Here is a 15,304-nt window from a genome sequence, read left to right as displayed (position 1 = left end):
ACTCTATGGCCTCTGGAATTTAACTTCTTTAACACTGTGACATCTTTAGCTAAATCAACTACACACTAAAACACACACACATACATACGTATATATATATATATATATATATATATATATATATATATATATATATATATATATATATATATATATATATATATATAAATATATATATATATATATATATATATTATATATATATATATATATATATATATATATATATATATATATATATATATATATATATATACATATATATATACATATATATATATATATATATATATATATATATATATATATATATATATATATATATATATATATATATATATATACGTATGTATGTGTGTGTGTTTTAGTGTGTAGTTGATTTAGCTAAAGATGTCACAGTGTTAAAGAAGTTAAATTCCAGAGGCCATAGAGTGGTGAGATGCAAAATTTGTATAAATCTATTATTACTATCCAAGCTACAACCCTAGTTGGAAAAGCAAGATGCTATAAGCCCAGGGGCTCCAACAGGGAAAAATAGCCCAGTGAGGAAAGGAAAAAAGGAAATAAATAAATGAAGAGAACAAATTAACAATAAATCATTCTAAAATAAGTAAGAACGTCAAAACACTTATGTCATATATAAACTATTAACAACATCAAAAACAAATATGTCATAAATAAACTATAAAAAGACTCATGTCCGCCTGGTCAACAAAAAAGCATTTGCTCCAACTTTGAACTTTTGAAGTTCTACTGATTCAACCACCCGATTAGGAAGATCATTCCACAACTTGGTAACAGCTGGAATAAAACTTCTAGAGTACTGCGTAGTATTGAGCCTCATGATGGAGAAGGCCTGGCTATTAGAATTAACTGCCTGCCTAGTATTACGAACAGGATAGAATTGTCCAGGGAGATCTGAATGTAAAGGATGGTCAGAGTTATGAAAAATCTTATGCAACATGCACAATGAACTAATTGAACGACGATGCCAGAGATTAATATCTAGATCAGGAATAAGAAATTTAATAGACCGTAAGTTTCTGTCCAACAAATTAAGATGAGAATCAGCAGCTGAAGACCAGACAGGAGAACAATACTCAAAACAAGGTAGAATGAAAGAATTAAAACACTTCTTCAGAATAGATTGATCACCGAAAATCTTGAAAGACTTTCTCAATAAGCCTATTTTTTGTGAAATTGAAGAAGACACAGACCTTATATGTTTTTTCAAAAGTAAATTTACTGTCGAGAATCACACCTAAAATTTTGAAAGAGTCATACATATTTAAAGAAACATTATCAATACTGAAATCCGGATGTTGAGGAACCACCGTCCTTGACCTACTTACAATCATAGTTTGAGTTTTGTTAGGATTCAACTTCATACCCCATAATTTGCACCATGCACTAATTCTAGCTAAATCTCTATTAAGGGATTCACCAATCCTAGATCTACATTCAGGGGATGGAATTGATGCAAAGAGAGTAGCATCATCTGCATATGCAACAAGCTTGTTTTCTAGGCCAAACCACATGTCATGTGTATATAGTATGAAAAGTAATGGGCCAAGAACACTACCCTGTGGAACACCGGATATCACATTCCTATAATCACTATGGTGCCCATCAACAACAACTCTTTGAGATCTATTACTTAAAAAATCAATAATAATGCTAAGAAACGACCCACCCACTCCCAACTGTTTCAATTTGAAAACAAGGGCCTCATGATTAACACGGTCAAAGGCAGCACTAAAATCAAGGCCAATCATACGAACTTCCCGACCACAATCAAGGGATTTCTGTACAGCATTGGAGATTGTAAGAAGGGCATCACATGCTCCAAGGCCTTTACGAAAACCAAATTGCAAACTAGGGAGTAGATGATTACCTTCAGCAAACCTATTAAGACGTTTTGCCAGAAGACGTTCAAAAACTTTAGATAATATGGGATTTATGGAAATTGGGGGGTAATCAGTGGGACTTGAGCTACCACAAACACATTTACATAGAGGAGTAACATTACCAATTCTCCAACTAGTGCTAAAAGCTCCTCTTCTTGCTAACTTGCGCAAAATAACAGATAACTTTGGAGCTAAGAAATCTGCTGTCTTTATAAAAAACAAAGGAAAAATACCATTTGGGTCTACACCTCCATAAGCATCAAGGTCCATCAACAGAGCTTTAATCTCACGAGATCGAAAAGCTAAACTAGTTAGTTTAGCCTCAGGAAAACAGGAATGAGGAAGTTCAAGTTTTTCATTATATATATATATATATATATATATATATATATATATATATATATATATATATATATATATATATATATATATATATATATATATATATATATATATATATACACTAAAACACACATACACACACACATATATATATATATATATAAATATATATATATATATATATATATATATATATATATATATATATATATATATATATATATATATATATATATATAATTTGTATGTATAAATATAAATATATATATATATATATATATATATATATATATATATATATATATATATATATATATATATATATATATGTGTGTGTGTGTGTGTATATATATATACATATATATATATATATATATATATATATATATATATATATATATATATATATATATATATATATATATATATATATATATATATATATATATATATATATATATATATATATATAATAAAGAGAGAGAGAGAGAGAGAGAGAGAGAGAGAGAGAGAGAGAGAGAGAGAGAGAGAGAGAGAGAGAGAGAGAGAGATATTGATATATGGCTGTTGAAAGCACATAAATCCCCATCAACAACTTGATGAATAATCACTCATGAACAATAAATACCACCGCACCCCTACGCCTGCCCTTACCGTCCCTCCAGAATGGGCTTTGTTTTTCTCATCATTGTCGCCATTTTTTCTTTATAATAAGGAATATTTGTAGTCCAGAATCTATATCAGAAGATAAACAATAATACAAATATTCCACTTTGATAACAAAAACAACTGTCATTCATATATTATGTTTAAAGGTTATACAAGTCATTAACCAAGGTTTGTTATTGTCTTCTGCCAAGTCATTCTCACAGTTCACTCCTGTAAAACATTAGAGTGATAAAAATTTACGCCGTATTTATTATCGATGTATTGTTATTGCCAGCCCGTTTACAGCCATAGAAGAAAATCTGAATGCTATAAACCTAAGGCCTCCATCTGGAAAAAAAGTCACTTAGGAAAGGAATCAGAGATGGCTTATATAGAAAGTGGTTCATTTGTAACATCGGTAAATATATCAGTTCGATATAAACTATGAAAAGATACCTCTTTTATCATATATATTAATTGTATTTGAACAGTTGCCATTTGTGAATATTTAGAGCAAAATGTAGAATATACAGATAAACTTGTTGTTCAGCTACAAACTAAATGCTTTGGCATATGCATACCTATTAAACTATTATGATTTATTACATAAGATTGGTATTTATCACCATCTATAATTAACATGTTTTGCAGAACATGAAAAGAGATGTAAGAAATATGATGGGAAATTTTTTTTTTTTTTTTTACGAAACCTTATAATTAAATAATACTGTGATAACGGGAAATGGGTTTGCCTGCCTTCCATTTAGGGACCACTGGAAGCAAAGCAGCCGAAGGGAAACCGGAAATTGAGTCTTATGCTTCTCACAATAAGGGTGAAGCATATAAGGCCACAAGGAGTCACATTTAGTGCTTAGAAATGAGAAGAGTAGGGAAACTGGACCTTTACTGTCAGTCATAAGGGTGATACCTATTACCCATTGACTATAAATATTCATTACTCTGAGATGTGAAGTACTAGGTATATTGGGAAAGTCAGGAGTGATTAGGAATTCTGGACATGATATATTATTTTTGGTGAATATATTGTCAAATTATATATCAACGACAATTTAAACACCAAAAAAATGTTTTGCAATATTTTAATATGAAGGGATAGTGTCATGCGGCTTCGGAGATAATATAATATACATGTTGCTTTTTCCTCCAACGTATTTTTTACCATGAATAATTAAAATAAAATCACACATCTCTCTCTCTCTCTCTCTCTCTCTCTCTCTCTCTCTCTCTCTCTCTCTCTCTCTCCTACTAGTTGAGAGAGAGAGAGAGAGAGAGAGAGAGAGAGAGAGAGAGAGAGAGAGAGAGAGAGAGAGAGAGAGAGAGAGAGAAGGTTTTCAAATACTACTACTGCTTATGCAAATACAAGAGAACTCACAAAATCTTAGGAACATTTCCAATATAGTATAACATTTTCACTTAATCAAAGGAATGTGTGACCTTTCAACTCAGTAGAAAGATCATATTCAAAGATTGAAAGCCTGTCAAGAGCAGCAGAGGCCAAGGACAAGACAGTGACATAGAGACCGACCTTATATACATAAATCAACTCCTTAATGTCCATATCCAGTCAAGCTATTAGCAGGGATGTCCAGGCAATAGAAGCTCACGACTAAGCATATATGCCTATAAACTCCCCCACAGTTAATAGGGACAGGTATGTAGTGGACATTAAATGTGGTTGAGTCGGCATTATGTCTTTTCCAACATTATTATTATCAAACTATCTTAACTTTCTTTTTCCCTCTATTTTTATTTGAGATTCAGCATAGGAATATTTATACCAGAATAAGAACTAGCATTACTGTATACCAGGTTGAAGGAAACCAGATGTATCGGAATCACCAACTGAAGTCTAAAATAACTTTAGTAAAGCAGTTTTTATAAAACACTCGTATGATTTGCTTAATAACTCCAAGTTCATCGATAATTAGTTTTAGAAGACAGCTAACAGCCAACGCTAAACTGAGTCCTGTCTACCATATGAATCTTCTCGTGTTCGGAATCGGTCCCAGTGAAAACAGAGATATTGGAAAAAAACTCCCTAACTCTAAGGAATAAAGACCAGAAAGGAACTGTCAATATATACTTGTATAGATTTAATTTTTGAAACAAACATTTGTAGAAGGAAAAGCGTGTTTTCTGGCTATTTTTTATCTATTGAGTCAAATCTGCCCTCTCCCCCATACAATTTTCAAAATTTCTTGAAACTTCCACAAGGAGCTTATGAGTCCTTGTTTGAATCGCATTTTCCATAAACATTTTAGTTACGTTTTCTAACATGTATAGAATACGGACATTTACCTAGTGACAATAAAGTGTTAAAATTATGTGGAATATTACAATTACAATTTTTGAAAGCATAGCTATAACCACTTGAATCTACAATTTGTTTCTTCCTGCTCAGCTTGTGTGTTAGGATGTTTTTCCTTGCCCGGAATAGAGTGAGGTGACATTCTCATCACAATGATTTCTATCTATACTATTGTTTGGAACAAAACAGAATGCTAAAGACCATCGGGCTCCATCAGAGAAAGTATGCCTGTGAGGAAAAGGAAGGAGATAAATTCAAATAAACTGCATGTGTATGTAAATAATGAATAAAAAATACTCTATAAAATGTTGTAAGATCAATAACAAAGTTAATATACCCGTATATCTGTCATATATTAACAATAAAATAAGACTTGAGTAAACATGTTATACATAAAAAATATATGTTGGAAGTTAGAACTTCTGAAGTTCCAGCGATTCAACTGCGAGAATATTAAGATCATTCCCAATTTGGTCATAGCTGGAATAAAAGTTTTAGAATACTGTGAGTCCTTATGATGAAGGAGGTATGACATAAAATTAACTATATATGCCTTTTAATAGATTACAAGCTACATTCCGATTGTACAGTCTAGAAGATCTGAATGCAAAAGAGTCAGAATTATTAAAATACTTGTGCAACGTGCATAAAGAATTAACTGAACGGTGCAGAAGATTAATATCTAGATCAAGAAGAAGCAATTAAATTGATAGCGATTTTTACCCAAGAAAGTAGGTAGAACGAACTGATTAAAGTATTTCTTCAGAATAGATTGATAACCGGAAATTTAATAAGACTTTCAAATTTTTTTTCTTTTTATTTGCGGGGGGGGGGGGCCTAATTGTGATACTCAAAAATGAATTTACACTCATGAATAACACCTTTAATTTTAAAGTAGTTTTATATAGTTACAGAAACATTATCAACGTAAAGATCCGGGTGCTGAGGTGCCACTGTCAACAACATACTTACTTTCATATAGTGAGTATTGTGACGGCGCCGAGTAAGGCTGTGAACTCAAAGGCAGGTTGGAAATGACTGAGTTATATTATTGTAGAACACTCTCCTTATATACATAACCTCAAGGCAACAGGATATAACAAGTTCACAAGACAGACAATATTACAGAGGAAAAACCAGACATGAATTTTCATGTTCATTTTAGTGCGAGGGAAGAGCGAAGATACAAGCATAATATATACAAAGGGAATTATGTACAATTGTGTGAAACACGGTTGGTACATGGCTCCCCCCCCCCCTAAAAATGACATACTGTACATGTTAAATAGGGCGCTCTGATCTATAGAGGCGAACTATAGGCGGGTCATCTGGCAAAAGATAAGCAGGTTTTAGACGATCAATGGAGACCCAGTCTTCTTTGCCCCGAATGTTTAGGAGGAATGCTTTCGGACTGCGTCGGATCACAAGGAAAGTGCCCGTGTAAGGCGGTGTTAGTGGTGGCTTGCTGGTGTCGTTGCGCAGGAAGACGTGCGTTGCTGAATGCAAGTCCGTTGGTATGTGATGCTTCGCTGGGGGCTTGTAAGTCTGGCGGCATGGAGTAAATTTTCCCACGACGTGACGTATGCGCTGGAGATCGTCAGAGGAGGTTGTAGAAAGAAAAAATTCGGTAGGGACGACCAACAGGTCGCCATACACCATTTCAGCTGCCGAGACGTCGAGGGCGTCTTTAGGAGTGGTCCTTAGTCCCAGGAGGACCCAGGGAAGCTGAGTAAACCAGTTGCAATCCTTGCAGCGGGACATCAAAGCTGCTTTGAGGGTGCGATGAAAACGTTCAACCATTCCATTGGCAGCGGGGTTGTAGGCCGTTGTCTGATGTAGGGTGATGCCCAGGAGATTCGCTAATGACGTCCACAATTGAGAGGTGAAAGTGGTTCCCCCGTCAGAATTAATATGCTCAGGGATACCGAATCTTGAAATCCATCCAGAGAGTAAGGCGGATGTACATGAGGCGGACGTTGCAGTTTCCATGGGAATGGCTTCAGGCCAACGAGTGGAGCGGTCGATGACGATAAACAGGTAACGATGTCCTTGTGATGTGGGTAGGGGCCTACAACGTCGACGTGAATGTGTGCGAAACGACGCTGAGGTTGAGGAAAGGTGCCCACTCCTGAATCCGTGTGTCGGTGTACTTTGGAAGTTTGGCAAGAAGTACAGGTGCGGACCCAATCCTTAGCATCCTTAGAAATGCCGTGCCAAATGAACTTTGCCTTCAGCAGCTGTGCACTAGAACGGCACGAGGGATGTGAAAGGCCGTGAATGAAATCAAACACCTGTCAGCCCATGGGAGCAGGAATCCAAGGTCGCGGTCTACCAGTACTGACGTCACATTGGAGGGTGGTTTTGGATTATTCGAGGGGAAAGTCTTCCCAATGGAGGGACGTGCAGGATGTCCTACAAGCTTGATACTCTGGATCCTGTCGTTGGGCTTCAGCCAGGGCGTTGTAATCCAATCCCAGTTGAACGGCAGCCAACGTGTTTCTTGACAGGGCATCAGCAACGGGATTCATTTTCCCAGGGACGTATTGGAGGGTGCAATTGTATTCAGCCACGGCGGAGAGATGTCGCCGTTGACGGGCGGACCAGGCGTCAGACTGTCGAGTGAAGGCGTGCACCAGAGGCATGTGGTCTGTGCGAATGACGAAGGGCGTATCTTCTAAGAAATGGCGAAAATGACGGACAGCCAAGTGCACCTCCAGCAATTCTCGATCGAAGGTAGAATAACCCGATTCTGCCTTGGACAGTTTTCTGCTGAAGAAGGCCAATGGGCAGGGCGAGCCTTTGACCACCTGCTTGAGTACTGCACCAATAGCGACGTCACTGGCATCGGTGGAGAGAAGGAGAGGGGCGTGTGGGATAGGACAAGTGAGAACCGCAGCAGTTGATAGGGCCTTCTTTGCATCGCAGAAGGCTGCTTCTTGAAGGGGACCCCACTTCAGGTCCTTCGGCTTGCCCTTGAGGGAGGTGTAGAGGGGAGCAAGAGTGGCGGCAATGGCTGGCAGAAAACGGTGATAATAGTTAATCATGCCCAAGAATTCCTGCAGAGCTTTGACGGTCGAGGGCACGGGGAAGCTCTGAACGGCTGCTACCTTCTCAGGGAGTGGGTGGACACCTTCAGGAGTGATGCGGTGCCCTAAGAACGATACTTTGTTGGCGCCAAAGGTACAATTGTCATACCGGACTACAAGGCCGTTTTGTTGCAGGCGGTCGAGCACGAAGCGCAGTTGACAGAGGTGTTCCTCTTTTGAGGAGGAGAACACAAGTATGTCGTCCACATAACATACACAGAAAGGGAGGTCCCCTAAGATGCTATTCATGAGACGTTGAAACGTTGCCCCAGCATTATGAAGGCCAAAACAGGAGTAATTGAAGGTGTATGTACCAAACGGAGTGGTGAGGGCAGTCTTAGGGATGTCTTCTGGGTTCATAGGCACCTGATAATACCCCTTCAGGAGATCGAGCGTAGAGAAAACCTTTGCTTTGTGCAGGTAGGAGGTCACGTCGGCAATGTTTTGGGTGGGGGTAGTGATCCGGTTTTGTTTGCATGTTCAGGCGCCTGTAATCCCCGCATGGACGGAGGGAGCCGTCTTTCTTCAGAACGATGTGTAAGGGTGACGACCATGGGCTGGAGGCCTTTTGGCAAAGGCCCATTTCCTCCATTTTGGCGAACGTCTGTTTGGCGGCTGCCAATCGATCCGGTTCCAGACGTCTGAATTTTGCGAAGACTGGGGTCCCGTCGTCTTGATATGGTGATAAATACCGTGCTTGGCAGGAACCGTGGGCGTTTGGCGAAGTTCTGGACGGAAAACTTCCGGGTACGACGTGACGAGGTGGGCGTAGGCATCCGTGGGTGCGCTAATGTGGAGAGCGAGGTTAGAGGGGGCGGGTTGAAGAGGTGTCGACAAGTACGAGCCTGCGTTGACCAATCGTCGGTGGGCAACATCGACCTGAAGGTGGAAATGAGAGAGGAAATCCGCACCGAGGCTTGCCATGGTGACGTCAGCAACGAGAAACTTCCTATTGAATTTACCGTTTCCGAACGATAATGTGAGGTTCTCGTAACCGTAGGTGGGTATCGCAGATCCGTTGGCAGCTACCTGGCGGATGTCGGCAGATGTAGACAGACTACGTCGTGTCTTGAAGAGTTTCCTTGGCAAAAGAGAACGATAAGCACCCGTGTCTACCAAAAATCGCACGCCCGTTCCTACATCCTGTAAAAAGAAAAGATTAGAAACACGGGAGGCCACCGCCACAAGTGATGGCCTACTTACACGTTTTTTGGCCACTGACAATCCTCGGCACATTTCTTCGCAGTTGCCCCGAATCTGAAGTGGTAGTAGCAAAACTGCGGCGGATGGGAGGTAGTAAGTGGCTGTAGAAGTCGTTTGTTGGGGCGCGAGCGATTGGTGGGTGGTGGGCGGCTTTGTCTCTGCTTCGTCACGTCACGGTGTGGGCGTGTATGTCCTACGGCATTCATGTCAGCTCCAGTCAACGTTGAATAGGCATCCTCTTTGTCAGGGGTGGAGGCGTTGATGGAGGTCTTGAAGTGGCTGTCCATAAGGGCATCGGCTTTGGACATCAAGTCCTTTATAGGTAAACTATCAACATCGGGTATGGCAGCACTTATACGTCCGGGTAAACGGCGTATCCAAAGGGCACGAAGTAGGTTCACCTCACGAGGAGAGCTCTCTGCGGCAGGTTGAAGGCGAGCGATACTGGTCATTTCCCTGAGGGCAAGCGAAGCTCTTTGGTCCCCCAACGGTTGTTGCGAGAGCTGAAAAAGCTTTGCTATACGTGCGGCTGGCGACGGCGAGTACTGCTGCATAAGGTATGTTTTGAAGGCGTCATAAGCTATAGGTGTGTCTCCTTGTTCACAAAGCCAGTCAGATGTTTCTGGGAAGGTGTCCTCGGGTTTCGCCGCGAGAACATAATCTGCTTTGGTGATTGAGCGAGTCACGCCCCTGATACGAAACTGGACTTCTGCGCGTTGAAACCAAGCAAACGCTTCTCCGCTGGCAAACGGTGAAAGTTTCAATGGGGCGGCCGCAGCGCCAATTGCTGTAGGAGAGTCCGTCTCAGTCATAGTACCAACGATGGAGGGGCGAGGGAGGTTGGGGTGGAAGGCAGTGGGAGCGAGTCGACTTCCGGGGTCACCAATGTGACGGCGCCGAGTAAGGCTGTGAACTCAAGAGCAGGTTGGAAACGACTGAGTTATATTATTGTAGAGCACTCTCCTTATATACAAAACCTCAAGGCAACAGGACATAACAAGTTCACAAGACAGACAATATTACAGAGGAAAAACCAGACATGAATTTTAAAGTTTGTTTTAGTGTGAGGGAAGAGCGAAGATACAAGCATAATATATACAAAAGGAATTATGTACAATTGTGTGAAACATGGTTGGTACAGTATCATTGAGTGTAGACCCTTAGATTTGATGTCCAAAAATGTAATGTTTTAAGACAATTTCTTTTTTCAAGAAATATTTTCAAGAAGCATTAAACACACCCACACACACAAAAAAAAAAAAAAAAAAAAAAAACACGGATCTCATAATTCTTATGTTGATATTTGATTCAAAGAATATACATATATATTGCATGCTGTTGAATGCTATTCACCCATATTAGAAAAACAAATCCAGGAACGATGAAATTCTAGACTGACTGGAACAAGTGTTGTCTTTAACAGCAGGAGAAGAGCGAAAATTTGAAGTCCCAACATTAACAACAACCACAAAAATATGATTGTTACATTAGGAATTAAAAAAAAAAAGCCTTTAAGATATAACAAGGTGTGGTATAACTAAAAAGAGCTAGAAGACAAAGAACAGAGTGTACTTAGCTAGTGGATTGCCAATCCAAGCTATGCAAAATCATTAATAAAAGCTAAACACTTTCATATCTGACAAAATAGCCCCATCCTCTGCACTAAAAAAAAAAGAAAAAAAAAAAGGTCTCAAAATTTGAATGATGGAAGACTTCTTACAAGAATCAGCAGTGGAAATATTATTGCTCAGGAACTGAAATACCATTTACATGCTTGACAGCTATTTACGATAAAGAGAGGAAGGAGCTCAGAGACACAGTCTGGAGCAGGAACTTACACCATACACGAACATTCTCAGAATTAGCAACATATTTAGGCTAGACCACCAGCTCTGGTGAGGGCCCTTATACAGTCTTTTAACTTGCAAATGTAGTTCGATTGTGTATATGCCAGTACCGGAAACAGTTGGGTTTTGATGAACCTACTGTGCATTGCTAAGGACGTAATGAAAAACTGCTGCCAGAAATGTTTCAGCTGAAAAGTTCATATTACTATTATTATTAATTGCTAAGCTATAACACTGGCTGGAAAAGCAGAATGATATAAGCCCAGGTGCTCCAACAGGGAAAATAGGCCAGTAACAAAAGGAAACAGGGAAAAATTAAATGTTTGAAGAGCAGTAAATTTAAAATAAATATCTTCATTACATAAACTATAAACACTTTAACAAAACAAAAGGAAGAGAATTAAGATATAATAGTGTGCCCGAAAGTGTCCTCATGCAAGAGAACTGTAACCCAAGACAGTGTAAGACCATGGCAGGAAAAGGATGTTATTCTGGTTTTCCAGGAAGATGTGGACCTGGTCCTGTCAGAAGTAACTGACTATTATAGAAAAGCTATTGCCCTTGGCAAAGCTAATATCTAGTGACGACATATGCAGGTCCACAACACCACATATGGGTTGCATCGAGCAAGCTATTCTACCTAATGTTCATCAGTATGTGGTTATGATTAAAAAAAGAATAGAGATTAAATCTCTAGTGAAGTTGGTATATCATAGACAGATCTAGCAATTGCTTAGCTGCCTCAGTACAACTGCTATGCAAGGTATAAAAAAAGGATCAGAACTTATTGGCACTCCAAAGATAGTGAAACCCCATTCCACGTTTGCTTTGGGCTATACATTTACACCGAAACCAAAAAGAAAACATTGATAGACATACTTAACGACCATGGTATCAGCATTTCAAACGACAGGGTGCTAAAATACATGCATAACTGGGAGAGGCAAAAGTCAGAAAGTTCATGGAGGATAGGGTGATCTGTCAACCAGATGTATGAATAGAGCTGCTCAACACATCAGTAACGGCAGAAACCACTTCTTTGCATGGAATCAGTATTTGTTTTTTAGTGCCAAACCAAGACAAAGGTCAAGAGCGTGAACAGCTGAAATTAGGGGAGTGAAAAGTGGCTGACCTTGCATGGATGTAAGTCAGAAGGCTGTCGTCGATTCAAATGTACTGATATGGTATGACTTGCTGAGCATCGTGCAACTGCTGATACGTTGTTCACAAGTATTGTAGTATACTCATCAAAACAGCAATGCAATATGTAGAAAACAAGTATGTGTCTACTTCTTACACACACATCCAATAATATATCTGACTGATGATGCCTAAGATATAGGTATTTTTTCCTCTATTTTCGATTTTGTGATATAGATTATGGTCAAGGAACTTATTGAGTATGTGAATAGTTCCAAATTTCGATTCTTCAAAGTAAGTATGTAATATCTTTAACTAGGATAATTAAATGGGATCCGTCTTGGAAAATGGCTGTCATCTTCAATCTTTAGGTGGCTAATGGTTTTATTTATTCATTTATTTATTTTTATTTTATTATTTTTTTTCTTTCAAGGAAATCCCTAAAGAAATATGTGTACCAATTTTGATGTTTGTTTCCGGAAATTGAAAGTTTGTTACAGTTATATCCAACTCTATGCTAAAGGGGAAGTAATTGACTTCTACAAAAGCCCCTAGGCTTTTTTCACTATTCTTCAAACTATTATAAAAAATATTACTGCTATCTTTAATATGTATCTTAAAGCATCATATATTTTCACCTAATTGATGAAAGGAGGGAAAAGAGAACAATTATCTTTTATACTGTTACTTACATAATAATTTGAAAATATTGCAAAAGGAAATGCATTTTTTAATTAGTTCAATTGAGTTTCACGCAAACGTGATCGCTATTATTTAGGTATATTAAAATATATCAAGAATATATTATATGTGAGATTATAATATTTTTCCTAATTTTCCTTTTCTATCGACATTTAGATTATAACTACAATTTATTCTCAGGACTTAAGATCCATACTCTAACACTTCCACATAGGAAATTTACTGAAACTGTAACTTAGTTCGATATCTCTCAATATACCATCGAGGATCAGTGCATAAAAAGTTTTGTATTTTGCACATCAAAGAGACGTGAAAAATTAAATTGTAGAAAAATTTATCGTTTTTCCAAATATAGTTTGATCAAAAGTCTATTTAAAAACCCTTGGATTTAATTTCTACCACATATTTATAACCCAGAAAAAGAGTAATAAAATAAATCTTTTAATACATTTTGATTTTTTATGCAACAGTAATCACTTTGGTTTTTTCATTGTGATGAATTTTTTTTTTTTTTTGTGCATCAACAATAGGTATCTTTTTGGGATCTCTCTATCTTTTCATTAAAAATAAACTGCAGATATAGTTTTACTAATATCCAATCTATGATTCATATTTGTATATAATCAATGTTTACATGTTTTGTTTAACTATTTCAGTACAATGGAAAAAAAAATTGATAAAACATTCCTTTTATATGAATATTACATCAAATTCAATAATAATTTTTTTTTTTCATATATACTTGCCATCAATTTGACATTCTCTATTTTTTATCTATTTATTGGAATTGGAAGCATTAGAATTATACATGCATATCTCTTTGGTTCCATTCTCTAGGCAAATTAATCTATCGAAACTAACACCCGTCTTTGATTTACTGCCGTCCAATCTGGGTTCAACATCTGTCTTCTCTTACCCCAAAGTAAGTAAGCATGATACTGGTATTGTGGTGTGAAATGTCCCTGTGAAAAGGACTTTCCATCCCGACCGTCTTCTAGAACCGTCATTTTTAAGAGTCTGTTAGACTCATAATGAGGTACAGCAGTCGCTGGTTCCGTGATGATTGCATTCCGGATTATGGGAAGCGCATTGTACCTAGATCGCTATTTCATTTAATGTCATTAGCATATATGATTGCTATTGAAGTTTTTGTCCGGTGCTTTGATGATAATGATTGTAGCGGGAAATATGACATGAAAAAAAAAAGAAAATATTAGCTTTCAATTAGACGTTTAATTAAACACTCTCTATTTCTATAAAAAAACGTGTTTATTATCTAATTTGATATACAAGTAATGACACCAGGTTTGCCCATTTTTATGATGGTGTAGAGATCTATAACACAAAGGTCTATAATTTCATCAATCTTTTGAGAAGACTAATATAGTGTGTTACATTGATTTGGTGCAATTTCAATAGGTGCTAGATAATGTGGGAATGAAATCAATCTTAGCAGTCATATCTTCAGTTCTTCAAGTAAAATTCAATTTGAACGATTTGCCATAGTCTCAGTAGCCATAGGAAAAGAGTTTGATTCTTATGAGAGACCAACCCCCTTAGGGCAGCTGCAGTTATCTTCGGTCATTCTCCTGAAACGGAAATCGAGAGAACATAGCTCAATGTCAATGCTCAATGCAGCCTTAAGGTGGGAAATTTCAATATCATGATATACTGAACATTTCGATAAAAAATTTAAAAAAACTTCCAGGTACAGAGATTGCATTCTAATGTTCTTGAAATGCATCCTTGTAGTTGCATGTCATATCTTTCTAAGAGTTGAATAATCCTTTGTAGGACTAAAATTCAAATTAAATTGATTTAAAGAGTTTTGTAAAGTATCTGAAAAATTCCTGACTGATCTAAGTTGAGACGCAAATTTTTAGGTTTCTATTGTTGTTTAGTAGTCAGCAATAAAACTTTTAAATAGTGACGTATTCTTTGATTTAATAACTGTTTTGATTTTTCATTAGGATTGTTATTGAATCACTCGATACTATTCAAAATCTTAAAGGTTACTATAAATGTTTGAAAGTAGAAGAAAGACTTGAAGGTATATAAAATCTCAATGCACTAAAATTGTGAAGTATCCTAAAACAGAAG

The sequence above is a fragment of the Palaemon carinicauda genome, chromosome 26, assembly GCF_036898095.1.
Source record: "Palaemon carinicauda isolate YSFRI2023 chromosome 26, ASM3689809v2, whole genome shotgun sequence".
Classification (NCBI taxonomy): domain Eukaryota; kingdom Metazoa; phylum Arthropoda; class Malacostraca; order Decapoda; family Palaemonidae; genus Palaemon; species Palaemon carinicauda.
This window is presented reverse-complemented; position numbering follows the sequence as displayed.